Source organism: Cavia porcellus, unplaced genomic scaffold (assembly GCF_034190915.1).
Source record: "Cavia porcellus strain 051 isolate PalLab524CR breed Dunkin Hartley unplaced genomic scaffold, mCavPor4.1 scaffold_5, whole genome shotgun sequence".
NCBI classification, from domain to species: domain Eukaryota; kingdom Metazoa; phylum Chordata; class Mammalia; order Rodentia; family Caviidae; genus Cavia; species Cavia porcellus.
The window spans coordinates 81,038,018-81,057,014 of record NW_026947488.1 but is presented as its reverse complement, the minus strand read 5'-3'; the positions used below and the strand labels follow the sequence as shown (position 1 = coordinate 81,057,014).

The following is an 18,997-nucleotide window of genomic DNA, read 5'->3' as shown; positions in this document are numbered from 1 at the left end:
TATGCTTTTGTCTAATTCAGTGACCTGTTGCTTCTTGCTTTTCTTTAAGAACTATATAGTATCTATTTTTTCAGGCAGTATATATAAAGACAAAACTTGAGAGACTATACATAACAGGGATCTCCCACCCCAACCCTGTCAAAACGTAGATATAAAATCAGCAGAGAAAGAAAGGACAAGGAAAAGGCAGTTTTATAGGACAGTTTTGCTATTGTTTCTTGTATAATTTCATGTTGCACATTTTTGTATCTAAATTCACCCATCATCATTTATACTTAAAGTTGAATGCCAAAGTTATACCTGATGATTTTGAAAGATATTCAAGCAATAGTGATTTAATTACTAAATGGAATTTGTCTTTGCATCTCTTATTCCTTATTCCTTGGATATAAGCATAGTTGATATTGTCAATGTGGATTTGTATTCCTCGGGAAGTACTGTAATATGTACATGTGTTTATAAACAAAAGGGAGTCATGTTAGTAATTCAGGCCTCCCACGGAAATTAAATTTTTTTGTACCAACACAAAGAATAACAGATCATGATTTCCACATGAACTAGGATCCTAACTGGGCTTAGTGTCTAACTCCCTCTTGGATAGTGGACATTCTCCTGAACTTGAAGTTTTGAGGCTAATATCTTTGATTTTTATATCTTTCTTATTATTCTTTGTTTTTTTTTCTTTTTATTTACGCATTTCATTTCTCAGCTTCTCATTGGTGGTTTGAAATGCTAAAACATCCACAAAATCAACTAGAAAATGAGAGAAAGTGGAAAGTGTTTATGGAGAAGCACCATATGTAGGAATACCCAAACGTCAGCAGATGCTAGAGAGGAATAATGTCTCAGGTTTCTCATTTATCTTTTCACTTTCAATATAAGATGAAAATTTACTTGGCCAGTCCTCTCCTTGTTGATCATGATAGATCCTCACTCTCCACTTATTTTCTGTTTTCACTGCTTATTTACTATTTTTTACCGCAAGACCATGCCTTTTCCTCTCTGAAGAAATGGTGACTTAGTATTTCCCACCATGGTGTCATCGGCAGTATCAGTTTGTATTTCTTTGCCGTATATGAGGCCAGTGTTTTATCTTCCTGAGATCCAAAGACTGTACTATACAATTCTCTGTTTTGCAATGTCAACATTTCATTGGGAATTTCTGCTTTGTTCTTGTGTACATTTCCTGTGCTGGTCATTCTGTGCTCTATTAGCAAATGTAACATCATTTGAAAACTGGTAAACCAGTTGTTGAATGTCAAATTCTCATTAGTTTAGATGAAGGGAGCAACAAGTCTGTACACAATAGCATGTAGTTTACTAGTACACAAAGAAGGACCTGATGGCTGAGTTGCAGGATAAATGTCTAAATTGAAAGCATAATAAGTCTTTGTGTCTACAAGGTCACAAAATTTTATGCTGTGTTTTGACCCATGTCTTTTCCATAATCCTTTTACATTCCTGCAATTAACATGAGAGATTCCTGCTAAGTGCAGCAGACTTATGAATACTTTCAGTTCAGGTAGTGAAGTGTCATAATATTGGTGCACACAGGATGTTTTACTTGCATTTAAGCCTTTGTGTATGTCACAGAGTTTTGTAGCGTTTCTAATATTGAGTGGCAGTGCTGGCATTCTGTCCAACATGTTTCAACTCTGCCAAGACCCTCACTATATTTTTGGACCTAGTTCTAACATGGGAACGTGCCACTTACTTCTATGGCCATTTTGCAACATTTTGACTAGTCAGATATGCGCTTGCCTTGCTGTTTTGTTCATCATGAGAATCAAGGAGGTCTGCATTCCCTTGTCTATATCAGTTGAGTCTCCATTTCCTTGTCACAGGATCTCTGGCTCACATGGCTAACATCAAAGTCATCCTCTCCATCATACATCCACAGCACTCTCCTGTTATGAAAATATGCATTTTACCATAATGGATCATCTTCATCGTCCATGCATGAGTAATCTGATGATTCACTTTTGACCTTCTCTAATACTTGCAAATCTGGTTTTTCATGTGCCATTGTACTGACTTAGGCTACTTCTACCAGAAAAATCAAAAGAAAAATAAAAATCTTTTACACAAACTCTGAAATGGTGTGGGTGTATTAGACCCTCTGTGGTTCTCTGGTAAACATATACCAAATCCATTACATGAAGCATTATGTTGGTGAAAATACTGGTTTAACACTTTTGCACATCTTGCCTTTCATCATACCCAGTGGATAAACACATAGATTGTCTCTTATATTCCTCAGGGAAAGGCACTGAGATGCACAGCTGGCTACTATTATGCTAAAGTAAAAATTTATAGTAGAATAGTAAAGGACGGGACTACTGAACCCAATGTTATGTTCAAAAAACAAAACAAACATTGACAGGGCTGTGAGAAGCCAAGAGGTTCATGGAGAGTGTGATCTGCTCACAGTCTTGTGACTGTTGATTGTTGCTGCAGGGAGTGGGAGCAGGTCCCCTCTGACACTGCCTTTGTATTCATATATTCATAATGTGCTGTGACTATTATGTGAGGCGGTTCTAATCACTGTATTTAAGAAGGTTGGTTGTGAAATGGGCATAACATGAAGTTTATTGATAGGATGGAAAAATAGCCCCTTTTAATAACAGGTCAAGATTTAGGAGCTGCACATACCACTTCTTAGTTGAACCAACCAGTTTTTAAATTTGTAATTTCTTGCCATTAGTTTTTGTCGTTTATTTTATTTTTTAAAAAATCTTTCTATCTGAAGAATGTGTTTTTCATGGCATTGTTTTATCGTGCTACCTCTTTTACCATTACTTGTTTATTCTTGACTTTTCTGATACTATTTTAAATTTACATTTTTCCTACAATTTAATTCTCATTTTCCTCCTCATTCTCACACGAACCTGTTCTTTTTCACTTTATTATTTATTTGTATCCCTAAGTGATACAAGAGGGACATTGGGGCAAGAAGAACAGAAGAACATCCAGGGTTTTGCCCGTGCTTTGGTAAGTAGCGAGGATACAAAATTTGGAATAAAATAACAGCAAAAAATGATCAGAAGTTCTAGTAGCAGTTTAGCTTTCAACTAAAGCTGATTGGTTGTCAAGCTCTCTGACACATGATTATTTGTAAAATATGGATTTTTGTAGTTTTTGTTTGTTTCTTTCCAGACAAGGCCTCACTTTTGTAGGTTGGCCTTATAGTCACTGTGTAGCCCAGGCTGGCTGGGAACTTGTGGCAATCCTTCTACCTCAGCCTCCTGAGTGCTCAGAGTATAGGTGTGCACCTCTATGCTTGGTTCGGATTTTGTAGTTGGGTATGATGGAGCATGCCTACAATCCCTGCACTCAGGAAGCTGAGACAGGAGCCCCATAAATTTGAGGCTAGTCAGCAAGACCATGCCGCACCTCCTGGTTCCCCAAAAATAGAGGAGGAAAAAAAGAAAGAAAATGGTTTCATACATTTTGAAGAGAGTTGTGAGGATGGGATGAGATGTTCTGCGCAGTAAATACTCCCGGTGCTGGGTACATGGACCTTCAGTAAATGTTACATGTTTCCCCTAAGAGCACCAGCCTACTCATTTTAGTACCTGTCTTTCAATTTTTCTTTTCTCTTAGGTTTGACAGCATGTATCAATTTTCTACTTGTATTTTTCCTTTAATCTTCTTTGTATATTTATCCCTTACCTCACTACTATGTAGCCAAAACCAAAAATAAGCAAATGACAAAGCTGTGGAAAAAAATCCAAGGAATCAGGAAGTTAAATCCTAAACTGAAGTTAAATCCGTAGCTGGATTTAATAGCACACAAAGAATATATAAATGCAGAAACAGATTATCCATTTAATTCTGATAATCCTAGTTTGCTCATTACTCCCTGAGGAGAATTAGTATGTAATCATCTGTGCTGATTTGTTTCATGCTAAATTGTCCAAATTCACAAGTTAGTCTGCTGTTATTTACTAGCCCTATTATATAAAGTAAGCAAACTGTAAGCTAACTAACGATCCTTAGAATCTTCTTTAGGCAGAAATGATTTTGAAAAATACAATGGAAAGGACTAAAAAATTTATTTAACTGTAAATTATTTGTTTCTTATTTATTTTAAAAAGTGTAAAACTAAACAAAATAAAGCAGAATTAAGCCAATCAAAGCAAAAGAGTGAAAGTGATACAGAGCTTCAAAACAAGACAATAAGAAATCAACAATGGCTACCATAATGTGTGGTGTTATCTTCAAAATAGTTGTCGATAGCATTAGACATAATAAAGTCAAACAAAACAAAACAATAAAATCAAACAAAATGAAACAATGAAATGATGCAGGACTTGAAAACAAGATAATAGGAAGTTAACAATGGCTACCATAATGCCTCTTACTAGTTTCAAAATAGCTGCCCAGGCCATCAGACATAGGCATATAAAATTAACCAAATAATACAAGAGCTAAGTTGCATTTTTACTTTGGTTGTTATCTTTTCAGGAATTTCAGGTGCGTGATTTTAATTTCTACTTTGTCTGTGTCTCCTGAACTTGTTCTGTGTGAGTTGGAGATCTGAGATTGCATTTTGCTCCTTCGTCTTGACATTTCCCTGTGTTTCTCTGAACCAGCCCATTGCTGCATACTGAGTGCTTTCTGCATCGACTGCCTGTCCCTCTGGTGTAGTGGATTGGATGAGGGTTCCTCAGATCTGGGGTTCCTGGGGCGGTAGTGACTTACCAATGCTCCCCGGATGGTGGCAGGGACTTGGGAAGTGACTTCTTCTCTGGGCTGGCACTAGTCTTGCTATTTAATTGTTTAATGGGCTATTATTTTACCATACCCACTGGTAAAAGCTTAAAAAAATAGATGACACTCAATATTAGTAAAGATATGGGAAATTTAGCACTTTTACACATTTTTAGTGGGAGTCTGAATTTGCTATTCCTTCTACTGCCTTGCTAGTTTACTTGGTTTAGAATTATTTTTTGGAAGGTACTGCTTGTTTTTCATGATGTATTCTATTGCTGAAACATGATCTTTTCTGCCTTGTCCATCTGGTAAGCTCATCCTTGGCATTAATGCTGTAGCTAAATTCAGGCACAGACATTACTGGGATCAGACACAGACATTACTAACTAAGGTAATGTTGACCACTGGAACAGACCAAGTTCTACATCTCAGTGGTTTGATACAGGATTCTTACCATGTTAGCAGTCTGATATGAGCATTCCTGACTGGGGGGTCCCTTCCAAATCGTGAGCCAGAGGGCCCAGGCCCCTTCTACCTTGTGGCTCTGGTGTTGTCAACTTGTGACTTACTAGAAGTACAGTATCTTCTTTCCAGCCAACTGGAGTGCAAAGAGAAAATAGAGGATCATGTGGAACAGATTTTTTTCTTCCCAGTGAATTTTAGTGGGTAAATCTTAAAGTCTATTGACCAGAACTTAAGCATACACCCAAATGCAAAGGGGTCTGGGAAGAGATCTGGCTGTGAATCCAGGTAGAAGAGGGAGTAAGTTTTCACAAACATGTAATGATCTCTGCCTTTAAGTCAGAAATTCAAATCCTAGTTCCATCCCCAACTGTATGATGACTTGATGAGACTCCTTTTTTGAGTCTCAGTTTTCTTATTTAAAATTAAGATTATAAGACCTACTTCAAAATGTTGGGATGAAAAATTAAATTTTGAGCCAATGTACCTGAAATAGTTTCATAAATCATGAAATATACAAATTCAAGGGGAAGCCTGTATTAGAACACATCTCACTCCTTTTGCAAATTTTTTTTAATGAACCTGATCTTCATAGGCTAGACAAGGCATTGGAAAATGATGTTCTTAGGGCCAAATAAAGCCAGATGATCATTTTATAACAAGAATTTTATGGGAACACAGCCATTTTCAATAGTTTGTGTATTCTCTAAGGCTGCTTTTGCTGCACATGGAAAGGTGAGTGATTGCCAAACAGACCGTATGGCAGGCGTAGCCTAAAACATTTACTGTCTGCCTCTTTATAGAAAACATTTGCTGACCTTTGCCCTACCGTGTGAGCATTTGAGGTTTTATTCATCTTGTATTTAGTACAGTGCCTCAGACATAACAAGTGCCCAGGGAATCTTTCTAGGTTCATGTAGCTCAGCGTTCTTGCAGCTGGAAAGCAATTCCAGTAGCAAGGATGTTTCTCAGTAGGGCAAATGGGGACTTTACGTTCTGTTGCACTTGGAATAGTCAAATAATCAAGATAATCAGGTGCCTAGAATTCACTTCACTCGAAGCTGAATCCCCTTTTCTGTGCAACTTAGCCAGATTCTTTTTCTGAACATTATCGCGTGCTTCTTCTTATCTTTATAATTGGAACAGTATCAGATTGTGTATGGTGTATTGCTGTTCAACTCATTACAGCTGGCAAATATTAAGTAAATGATTATTGTAGGGAGTAAAAGTCAAAGTAAAAGACAGCTGGCCCGGAATGCTTTGGTATTACAAGTGCTCTGTCTTAATAATGCTTGCTTCTGCTTGCAATACCTGGATTTTGCTAGTTTGAGGACAGAGCAGCCTAAACAATAACACTGCAAACAAAGATACCTCTTTTCTTTGAATGATTGACAAATCAAGCCTTTTTCATTTTGGTGCAGTTCATAGGCAGGTGCTCTGTGACTGAGCTATATTGCTGGCCCAAATTAAGAGTATATCAGCCAGAGACAGTTCACTGAGTTAACATTTATTGACAGTCTAAGAGCTCTTAGATCACATGCAATATACTGGGTCCTAAAGACAGAAGGGTAAACTAGCCATAATGCCTACAGTTTAGTGGGAGAAGATACAGAAAGCAGGCACAGGTAGGTCTTTCCTGACTTTTGAGAGAAACAAAGGATTTTCTAGGCAGGTGGTATGTTTATAGACAGTAATTTCTGGGACAACAGTCTCCTCAGCTGGAGTGATCAGCTGATGTATGGCAGGAGGAGAGAGACAGACAGAAGACTTAAGAGAACAAAAGCAGAGCAGTTAGTGCTAGAACTGGGTCAGGAATTACTTTTTTACATATTCTTAGTTACCCAAATGTAGCCACAGGCACTTGTCTGAATTGATTAAACCACAGGTTTCTGAAGAGGTGCTTTTGCAAATATGTTTAGCACATACTTTTTCCTTCTTCTGTCACTTCCTTCACTCTTGTTTTGAGCAGTTAGGTTTTAAAAGATTGTAGAAAACCTGTAACTCGTGTGTTAACCATAAAGAATAGTAGAATGTGTTACTCCTAAGACGTGTGCAGAACTTCTTTACTACCTTATTTAACTTGATAACTGTGTAATCTACAACATCATACATGGAGTTGGTGCTCAGTGATTGCTTATTGATTAAACATTAAAAAGTTTGAATTGAAAGTAGAGATTTAATACTTCTTTTAGTTACTGCCAAAGAAAGAAAGAAAGACATAAATATAGAAAGCAAAAGTCAATGAACAATTCAAAGTTCTCTTGTGGACTAAGTTCTCATTGGTTTCAATACATTGCCCATTGTCTGTGGCTTTTTATTCTATTCTTAGACTTAATATTAAAAATATAGTCACTGTATATATTATTAAAAGCTATTTATACTGTATATATTATTAAAACTATGTATTTATATGCTGCATATTGTATATAAATATTTATATAAATTATGTAGTGTTTAGATCAGGCAGTAACTCCTCCAATTCTTATCAGTGTTCCCTTCCTAAGCTTGTTCAGGAGGTGCTTTCAAGGCCTGCCGTTGAACTAGGCATCCACTGGACCCCACCTAGGATATGGAGGATGCTGGCTCAGGTCGGCTGTTGGGCTTTCCTTATGGTGTCTGCCAATTCACAGAGGGTCTTTCTACAGTGTTATCAGAGAATGGTGTTCACTAAGCAGCAGGATTATATGCTGCCTCTAGCTAAGTGAAACCCTAGAGGAAATAGGAAGTGCCTGCTTGTTTAAGGTTGGTTTGGCAGAGGGGACTAATTACCCAAGTGGCGCTGACCCCATTATGGAAATGACCAAAAGGCTTAGGGAGCAGAAGACAAACTCAATCAGATTTATTTTTGCTCAAAATTTGGTGTGCATTTCTTTTGATTGTGTCCTTCTTCTTCTTCCTCTTCCTCCTCTTCTTCTTTTCTTGAGTGAGGTGGGAAATAAAAACAGTATCAGAAAGAAGAGAAGGACAGACCCTGCTAGATGGATCCAGTGCCTCTTTTTTTCTTCTTTTTTCTGGGATCTGAGGATGTGCTTATTGAATAGCTCATATAGGTGGTGGTACTTGTTTCCTTTTTTCCTCCCAAATGTTTCTGCCTGTTCTTTATGAGAGTCAGGAGGAAACGCAGGCAAGATGGGATATGACAAAGTACTGACGGGTTCAGGTATAAAGTTAGGAATGGAGGCTCAGAATCTGAGCTATAAATTGACTGAAAAAGATCTATTAGTCTTTGAGACCCCTGCATAGCTTCTGTATGTATTTGTAACATCACAAATGGGCCATCTAACTGTGCCTGCACTGGTAGATGGAATTCCTTTGTGACCTGATGTGAGTAGTCCTGGCTTCAAGGTTTGTTCTCTCTCTCTCTCTCTCTCTCTCTCTCTCTCTCTCTCTCTCTCTCTCTCTCTCTCTCTCTCTCCTTTTCCCTCTCTCTGATCTGTCATTTATTTAGCTAAATGTTAGGGAGATTGTACTATGTGGACTATAAAGTTGTTGAAAAATTGGATTGGTTGCCTCTTACAGTAAGACCCAGCCTAGTCCTTGCGATAGACTGTCCTGACAAACTCCTCAGATGAAGTGAGGACAATCCAATCCCCTTCTTTGCGGTGCCAATTCTCTGTTTGGCATTACATTTGAAAGCCACAGGCAGGCAGGTATTTGGGCTCCATGGGATGTCTGTAGAACTCATCAGACCTTTGTTATTGGGTAAATTTCATATGAAACTCAATTACCTATGAAATCACTGGAGGGGAGTCAGTCGTCAGTCACCCTAAGATACACAAGAAAAGGGAAATTACCATTTTCTTTTCCAACAAGGGATTTTTTTTTTTAAAAGGGAAGGCTTGTTGATTTTCTTTTGATATAGTAAAATTCACAGGCACAAAAGATGAGGCAAAACTCAAGAGACTGAGAAGAATTATTTTCAATTCTTGCAGTAGTTGAAATAATTTAGCTAGACTTCAGCTGCAGCTGCAATTAGGTCATTTCAGTATAAGTGAAGTGGATCTTTCTCAGGGACAGAAACAGTGTTGTCTTCCTTTGTAAATTCCCATACCTGTTAGTGTAGTGCTGTGCATACAGCGGGCTTCCAAAGGCTATTTGTTAACCACTGCAGAGTCCTCTTCGCGTCAGACCTACTGTGGCTGATTGGCAAAGGCTTTGAATTGGTTGCTACTACTTTCTGAGTTTCAAATGCCTTTGGTTTCTGCAGCAGCCAGAGCTCCTGAGAGCCAGCTCAGAGAAGGACTAGGTTAATAAAAGTGGCTATTAACATCTGAGAAGAATACTGCTCCCCACAAAATGGAGTGTCCAAGTGGCCACAAGTCTGCTGTTAGCAAAAGTATTTCAGTTGTGTGCAGCATTTTGGACTCTGAAGACTCCCTCCTCCTTCCATAGATGCCTTGTCAAAAGAGCTGGAAGAAGTTTGACTGCCCCATTTATACACAGAGATGATGAATCTAAAGTTGGAGATACTTCCCATGTGAAATAAGAGAAGTCCCATAGTAGGCACTTGATATACCAATGTCAGTGAAGCGTAAGTTCCATATTCTTTTCTCTCTTTTTTAGTACTGGGGAACTGAACTCAGGGCCTCATGCTTGCCAGGCAGGTATTGCATCGCTGAGCTACGTCCTGACTCTCAATTTCCTCAAGTTCTGTTTTTTCTTTTCTCTTTTGTTTTATTTTCTTTCTTTCCTCTTTTCCTTCTTTTTCCTTCCTTCCTTCCTTTATTTATTTATTTATTTATTTATTTATTTATTTTTTTGAGGCAGAGTCTCACTTTGTGGTTCAGGTTGACCTTGAACTTACTATGTGTCCTTGTAACAATCTTCCTCTAGCCTCAGCCTTTTGGATGGTGAGGATATAGGTATGTGCCATCATACTGACTATCTTTTCTTAGTAATTAATTGTTACTGGAAGAGAATTAGGAGCGAATGGACATCTTAGCCCTGGCAAGTGGTCAGGAATCAGAAAAGAGCGTTCTGGAGTTTTGGGACTGGCAAGACTCCTTGGTTTTTGAAATATGTCTTGTCTTGGTAACTAGGAAGCTCATCTCTGAATGGTGGTGTTATGTTATGTAGGGGACAATTTTGGCTTTGTCTCCATCTTTGAACTCTCATTCATGTCCAGTAATCAAAGTAGTTTTACAATTTGCTGGGTAATTACATTTTTGAAGTAAAATGAACTTCTTAATTTATAATACTGAATTGATATTGTTTTGGGTAGGCAGTCAGGGAGACAGAGCACAATTAAATGTGTGACTACTTCTTTCCAAATATGAAAGGTTTACTTATAGTAGTTTATTTGACCTATAGGTCAAGATGGACTGAGGTAGTTGCATCAAAGATGAATAGAGGTTGACTATAGAAATAAATTTCTTTAGAAGTAAGCTTTATTTTTCAGGGATAGTTTTTGCTTTAGTAGTTATTTTTTACATTTTTTGGCAAAGCTTAAAGAATTAATGGAGAATGCTGGGAATATGTTAGCTCTTTCTCAATAGTATAGTTTTAAAATTTATAATTTAATAAATACTTTGGAAATCATCTATTTTTATAAAGCTAAATTATGAACTTTTACTATTGCTTCCACCCGTCTTCCAGAGTGGTCAGTACCGAGCTGGAAAATGGAAGAAGGAGACGCTTGCTCTCCAGAGGGGCTCTGTTTCTCTGGGTGCTGGTTTATGTCTCCCCATTGCTGTGGCCTCCCTGAACTCTCAGCCTTATCTTCTCAACTCAGAAAGGCAATTAATTGAGTTCTCTCTGGATTCCTTCTTTCTGTTTTACAGTCTAAAAAATTTCTCTAGGCAGCAAGCTGAGGCAACCATAGGGCTACTTTGAGCAATTTTTGCATACTTAAGTTTTCTTTGTATTTATGAACCAACATCTTTAGTTGTACTCATGTTTTTTTTTTTAATCTTTTTGTTTTTTTGTGGTGGTGTCAAACCCAGAGCCTCATACATACTAGGCAAGAGGTATCCTGCTGAGTTGCCTCTCCAGCCCCTTGAAACATTTTTTAAAAAACTGTTTTATTGTTCTTGTATATGAGATTTTTTCTCTCCCATTGTAATTTCTTACTGGTTACTGTATGCTTTTATAGAAACTATTTTTGTATGTTAAACTTATAACTTACTAAATTCTTGCTTAATGTTTATTCTTTTTTTTTTGGTCTTTTTCCTTTTTTATCGGTATCAGGACTCGAACTCACGACCACACACTTGCAAGGCAGACGCTTATGCCACTAAGCTAAATTCCCAGCCCCTAATGTTTATTCTTGATTACTTTTGATATCACAGGTAAATGCTTACATAATCTATGCAGTTTTAATTTTCCTTTTCCATTATCCTTTGTTTTTTTCTGGTCTGACTACATTGGCGAATACTTCCTATAATACTGTGTTAGCTAAAGATAATGTTATCCTTGAAGACCCATTGTGTCTTCCTTTTTTTTTTTTTGAAATTTAAAGAAAAATTTATTGAAGATCTAAAAAACAATTCCTAAAAGACTGACTTTTCCAGAAAACTGCAGCTACACAATGCATTGTGTCTATCATGTTAAAATGTGCATTAGACACAAATACAAAAACCATGAAACAATTCACCATTCTTCAACAATCTGAGCAAAGATAAAATGCCTAAGGGACAACATGGATGACTTGCAAAGGATGGGCTCTTTAAGCACCATTAAAAAAAAAAAGAGCACAAATGGATGAGTGTGTTCAGTTATATACATTGAATTGGACCTTTGGCACTAGGAATCAGAGCATTTTGTCATATAGCATTTAACATGTATTATAAAAGTGCGTAGTGTCAAAGGAATAGAACCACCAGCATTCAAAAGCAGCTTTGTCAACTAAGCAATAAAACACTCACACCATCTCTCTGTTGTCCATCATTGAATACACTGGTAGCAACTTTGAAATGAAAAAAAGAAAAAAGGAGCTGTAACCCCTTTTATTTTCTGTTTAAAAATCAAACAAAACGAACATCAATTCTGTTATACACTAACATCTTCAAAGCACATCATTTGTACAAGAGAAAGACTAGGAACAAAACTGCGTGGACAGAGATCCAGACGTGGGTGTGAGTGCCTCACACTGCTTTCCGATGGTACTCAGGGGGGCCACTTCATAATCACTGGCACTAAACAAGGTTGCTGAATTCTTCGCCAGATACTTGAGGAAGTCATGAAGATAATTCAGTAATAAAGCAAGGCTTTTCTCATCCAGAGGTGTGTAGGCCTACATCGCTCCAATTAGTACAAATAATCTCAGTAGATGTGGTGCTCCATACACCTGTGACATGGGTGCATCAGGGTGATCAGCAAGGATCTCTGCATACTGTGGTCTCTCAAATTTGTAGAAGAGCTGAGTGCCCAGCATCACATTGAAGTATTCTTTAATCCCTGCTACAACCTCATTAACTGCATACTCCTTATTATCCGTGTTTCCACGAGATTTCTTGTAATTTGCATAGTCCTCTAGAATGGAATCCACATTCTTCTTGGCAGGAAGATAAAACAGCTGTTTCTGTCTAGTAATTAGGTCCCAGTCATCAACAAGCCACGGTTTTAGCTCTTCAGGAATCTTTACTTTAACTTCAATTCTGTTCATAAAAGTTTCTTCATTTTCAACAGTAGGATCTACCCGGGCCCTCTTCTTCCGAGGAGGCTGAGGTGTCTCACTGGTACTGCCACCATCTCCATTACCAGGGGTTTTTGGTTTGTTCTTTTTAGTTTTCACGTCAACATTCTTCTGTTGCAGATCAGCTGTCTTCTTTCCTGGAGCAGCCCCTCTCATCTTTCCCTCTGGGTATTGCTCCTGATTGGCCTTTTGAAGTTCTCGCTGTTTCTGCAGATTGGTGTCCACATACTTGAGTACCCTGCTTTCTGGAACCCACTCATCCCAATTTTTATTCCACTCACTGTAGTGTATAAAGTATTTTACTTGTTTGTCCTTTATGGTAACCTTTACACACTTTGCTTCATAAAGAAGAGGCCCATGAAAGCACAGTACTCGTTCGCCCTCCTAAAACTTGGGTTTCGGGTCCTGCTTGGGCGCCATTTATAAGTGATTCGCCGCCTCCTTCGTGTCTTCCTATTAAGTAGTATACTGGCTCTATGTCTGAAGGACACACACACATGCATGCACACACTTTCTCCAGTTGATTTTCTTCTTTCTCTCTCTCTTTCTCTCCCCCTTTCTTTCCTTTTTTGTGCTTCTGGAGATAGAACTGAGGGCCTTGTGTATGCTACAAAAATGATAAACCATTGAGCTATAACCCAAGCCCAATTGTATTTTATTGAATTTTTTTGAAATTATGAATGGTATTCTGTTGACAATTTTGAAGAACCTTTTAGCATCTCGGTAGATAATCATATGATTTTTCTCCTTACATTTGGTAAAATGGTGAATTACATTGATGGGCTGCCTAAAAAATAAACATTTTTGTGTTTCCTCTAAAATCATCTCATTAAAGCTCTATGTGTTATTGGGTTTTTTTGTGTGTACATACATAGAACACCAGTATTCATAAAAGAGGCTTGTGTATAATTATTTTCTGTGTATTTTTTATAACATCAAGTTTAGGTATCAGTATTTTATTGGCTTCATAAAAAGAATATTGTAGTTTATGCTTTTTCTATGTTCTGGAATAATAGAAATAGCATAAGGATGATCTATTCTTTGAAGCTTTGGTGAAATTCTTCCCATAAAAGCCCAGTGATCTGGTGTTTCTACAGGGTTGTTTTACACTTGATCTTAACCACAGGCCATGAAGCAATGAAAGATTATTTTATTGAAGGGGAATAATTTTTACTAATTCTTGTATGATAATTAAAATAAGATTATTTGTACTAAGATCAAATTGGAGAATTATTCTTTATGAAATTATCTCTTTTGTTCTAGATTTTCAAATTTATTTGGTTGAGTTGATGAAAGATTCTGTGTTGGTATTTTAAACATAGTCTTATCTTCTGTTTCAATAGTTCCCTCTCCATTGCGGTTTGTTGATTTGTGTTTTGACTTTTCTTGAGTAGGCTCACCAGCATTTTCGGGAGGAGGCTATTTTGTTGATTTTTCTCCCAAGGAATTTGCATTTCAAAATTGAGTTAACGATTTTATTCCTTTTTTGATTTTATCTTTGATTCTTTTCTGAAAGCTTTATTGAATAGCTTTTTGTGTAGGACTCTTTCTTTTTGGGAAAGATTTCTGTTTTCCACCACTCCTAAGTCCCTTCTACCCTTGTTTCTTTTCTCTGGAGTAGATGCAGCCTGATTCTGGGATTGGGCATGGTGAGAGGTTTATTATTTATGTGTACACTGAATTTTCAGTGTTCTCTGATTTCTAATTATACTCTGGGTATGGGTCATGAATATTTAAAAAATTTTTTTTATTATTTTGAAAGTAGTAAAATACAACAGAACAAGACAGAACAAAGCCAATTGAGACAGTGTATTGACACTGGTACAGAACATCACAGCAGGTTACCAGGATAACCAGGATAATAGGTACCATAGTATATCTGATTATCTTCACAATAATTGTTCTTTCAATCAGATATAGCAAAAACAAACCAAATACAGAACATTATAGAACTTATCAAAACAATATTGAGTAGAGCAATACAGTTAATCAGAACAAAGCAAAACAGTGATAACAATATTTGCCTTCAAAGAGATAGTAGAAGGAAATCCTCCATTTGCTATATTACACATGGTCAACCTCCCAAGAGATGCTCAGACCTTTGGCTCCCATTTGCTAATGGAGGGGGTTGGGGGAGAATGGGATGTTTGATTTTCAGCCTCTCTGCCGGTAGGCTCACAGCTGTTTACCAGGATGGTGAGCGGGTTGCTTGGTTTCCCAGCGCCAGAAGTTCCAACATGGCGCAGATCTTGGGAGATGCTGGCTGGTTCTATCTATCCCTGGGTGATCACTGCTTGCTCGAGCCATGGCTGTTTACCAGGGAGGTAAGTGGTTTGCTTTTGATCATGAATATTTTTATTTACTCCCCATTGGTGGGAGTATAGAGAGATTTAGATTTAGGCATCTCCTATTTGTGAAGATTTTGAAAGTATAAGACTGATCAATAAAAATAAGAAATGAAACAGAAAGATGGTAGGTGACTAAGATAACTATTTTAGATAGAAGAATCCAGAGATTTTTATTAAGAGTTGATCTTTGAGTAGAATTCTATCTTTCTTTTTTTTTTTTGTCTTTTTCGTTTTTATCGGTACCAGGGATCGAACTCAGGACTGACTGCTTGCAAGCAGGCGCTTATGCCGCTGAGCTAAATCCCCAGCCCCGAGTAGAATTCTAAATAAAGTGAGGGAGTGAACTTTGTAACACCTGCAAGAAGAGTGCTCAGGAAGAGGGAGCAGCAAATACAAAGTTTCTGTCATGGGGCCAAGAAGAACAGCAGGAAGGCCAGGAGTGGAGGCAAGGTCAGTGACAGGAAGAATGGGGTGAAAGAAGATGGAGTAAGAGACATAGCCAGGGATCATACAGTGGGATTTAGATTTTTTCCATTGTAAGATTTTAAGTGGGAACTGTGATAGGGTCTTCTTCAGAGAGTACTGTCAGACTGCACCATGAAGATAGACTCACTACGAGTAGAAAGAAAACAGGGAAACCAACTGCAGTATTATTGCATGAGATAATGGTGGCCTGGACTGAAGTGATATTAGAGAAGTTATGAGAAATGGTCAAACTTAAAGTAGTTTTGAAGATTAACTTGGTGTGATTTTTCGTGGTTTGTTGGATGTGGACTGTGGATATTCAGGCTAAAGTGGGTAATGGTGCTGCCATAGTTTCTAAGATGAAGAGATCTAAGGAACAGAGTGGTAACTAGACCTACACAGCCAGTACTTAAAGGGGGCAATGGGAGATTAAGAAAAAAACTAGACACATACTAAAAGGAAAGTTGGTGCCTGGTTGGGACCTGACCTCTGTGATGGAGAGGCACAACCCATCATGGTCTGCATCTTTATTTATACACAGTAAAAAGGGGGGAAATAGATAATGCAGTTGAAAATGCAAGATCTCAGTGTTTTGCTGAGAACATGGAAATAAAACATTCTCAGAGCTGTCTGTGCTGTAGTAAACAGAGAGGAACACCAAGGTTGAACAACTCCTGGACTGGTCTTGCCCTAGTCCCAAAGAGTTCGCTGACCTCTAGCTCAGCTGTGGCTCAGGCCCTCCACACGGGGTGGGGACTGTGTGTGAGGTTGGGGATGGTTAGAGTTTTGTTTTGGGCATGAAAGACTGAGATGTCTACCAGACATTACTGAGGTTCAGATGTTCATAGGAAGGAAGAATATTTGATTCTATGTCCAGGGAGAGAAGTTGTAGCTAAATATACATTTTGGAGTCATCAACATATTTAAATCTTGGTACTTGTTAGGACCATTAAGGATTGGGAGAAAGACATTCGAAGAGCAAGTTCTGGAATCATTCAGATTTAGAGCTGAGGGAAGAGAAGATTATCCAGCAGAGTAAACCAAGAAGAACTGCCCATACGACATTAGAAACACCAGGAAATATGATGTCTCAGGAGCCATGGAGGAGCTGTAGAGAAAGATGGACTCTGTTGTGTTAAATGACACAACATGGTCAAGTACAGTGAATTCTGATGAATTACAATTGCATTTGGCAACATGGGGGACATGGACATGCTTGATTAGCATGGTTTCAGTAGAAAGGTAGATGGAAAAACCTGATGGAATGAATTGAAGAGAGCGGGAGGGAAAGAAATGGAGAGAGACAAATAACTGGTATTGAATTTTCCCCTTAAGACATATAGAAGCATAGGGTGGCCACTAGATAGGGACATGGAATAGAATAGAAGATTTTTTTTTTAAGAGGCAAGGTCTCATTGTTTTGCCTAACCTGGAATGTAGTGGTTTTTCCAAAGCATGTACCTATTATTGGCATAATATCTCCAGCTCTGAACTCCTAGATTCAAGTGATTCCCTTTGCCTCAGTTTCCCAAGCAGTGGGGACTAAAACTATGTACCATTGTACCTTAGGGATGGAATTTTTAACCAGCACATTTGATAGCATATTTGAAGACTGTTGTGATTAATACAGTAGGAGAAAACAAACTGATGGTACAAGAAATAAAGGATAAAGAATATATGAGTATAAAGATGTAAGACAATCCATTTGTGATATTGGAAGCAAAGATATCAGCTAGAATGGGAAGGATACTGGAGATTTGAAGGAAAATTTGTATAGACATCACTTTGGATGTGATGGATGAATTGATAAAGGAAATGATTGTCCATTTGAAAAGTGAAGACATGGATGTAAAATGAACCTCATTTCTGTGTTTTGTGCAGACATAAAGAACATAGAGAACAGCAGTTAACCTGGCCTAGGGAGAATGAGGTGAAGGAGATGAGTGCACTTGCAAGGCTGAGAACCAGCACTGGTAGAGGGGCCTGAGGAGGGCATGCGGACTGTGAAGACAACAGCCAATGATCTGGAACTCCCAGTGGAGCCAAATAATCGCGATACCGAGGAAGGAAGAAAAACAAAATAAAATTCAGACAGTGATAGTTTAGCGGAATTTTGAAGTGGACATTTAGGGAATTACACAATTAGTAGCAATTGTGTAATTAGAGCTTTAGAATGAGACCAGTGAAGTGTGAGGCTCAGGTGGGTGGAGGAGGAGATGATTGCCAATGAAGATTGCCCAACTGTGGTGCATCATCCAGTTAAGTGGATGTCACCAGGAGTGATGGCAGGTGTAGAAGTGGGGCTTGGTGCAGAAAATCATCAACAAATGAGGAAAAATGTCAGGAGATGGCTTATTGCTCCAGTGGGGCAATGCAGCAGGTATTACAGAGGAGAGGACAGTATGTGCTTTGCTTTTAGGGATGAGAGAAGAGCCGTGGTCCGAAAGCAGGAGTGAGGAACCCGAGTCAATGAGTTAAAGCATCTGAAGCACTTCTTGCACACAGTTGACATTCGACAACGATACATTGTGCCTCATACTGAGTGATTCAAAGATCTTGAAAATGTACTGTGTTCAAAGTAGGTTCATAAAATTTAAGTATATTCAACAGGGTCCCAAATGAAAATCACAAAAGAATGTCCTCCTTTTGCTAACCCGAAGGAGAATTCTGACCGACTGTAACTGCATGTAAATTTGTTTCTCCTGAGTGGAGAGAACTCTGGTAGATAACAGTCTGCATCTAACCATCCGTGTCATGCTGTGTTAGGTAAATGATGTAGGGCAAATGTAGATTATCAGCAAGCTGTCAAATGATCTGGTCTAAGAACTTCAATCTGTGCTTTTTAGTCTAAATGTTAGAGCCATTATTAGAGAGAACTCGTAACATGAATGTTTAATGTTAACTGGTTTCCTACTGTCCAGACTCTTCTCGAATGCATAGAAAAATGAGAGATAGGGGTAGTTATTAAGTCAGTAAATGCTAAAATTTGACTAGGACTTTGCTCTATGCTCCGGCACATTTATGGTGGCTTAATCATTATGTTTTCCAAGAAAGTCAAATTAATGAGCTTGTTCTACATGGTTAACTGCATGGACCCAAAGGCTCAGAGGCATAACCTACATATTTTTAGTGATTCCTGGAGAGGTAAGCCCAGGAAGTTAGGACTTGAAAAACAGAAGCCAGATTACTTCTGATAAGAATTTATCCTCTGTGGGGACCACTTCAGAGAAAATAATTGGAATATCTAATCTGTCCCTCAAAAAAATTGGAACAAGTAAACAGGGATTCCTTTTATTAATGTTGATGAGAAATTGGTGGTAGTAACTTTGTGTTGAAATAGAAAGTGATCCAGAAGCAGCAGTAAGAATAGAGT

At 38.1% G+C, this 18,997-nt stretch overlaps 1 protein-coding gene and 1 pseudogene across 8 annotated transcripts in view; one reads left to right on the top strand and one right to left on the bottom strand.

The window, feature by feature from the left end:
• Plch1 (phospholipase C eta 1) overlaps positions 1-18,997 on the top strand; it is a 267,872-nt gene that overhangs the window by 95,429 nt on the left and 153,446 nt on the right. The gene's annotated exons all lie outside the window — the stretch shown is intronic.
• LOC100724595 (mortality factor 4-like protein 1) lies at positions 11,612-13,246 on the bottom strand (annotated as a pseudogene).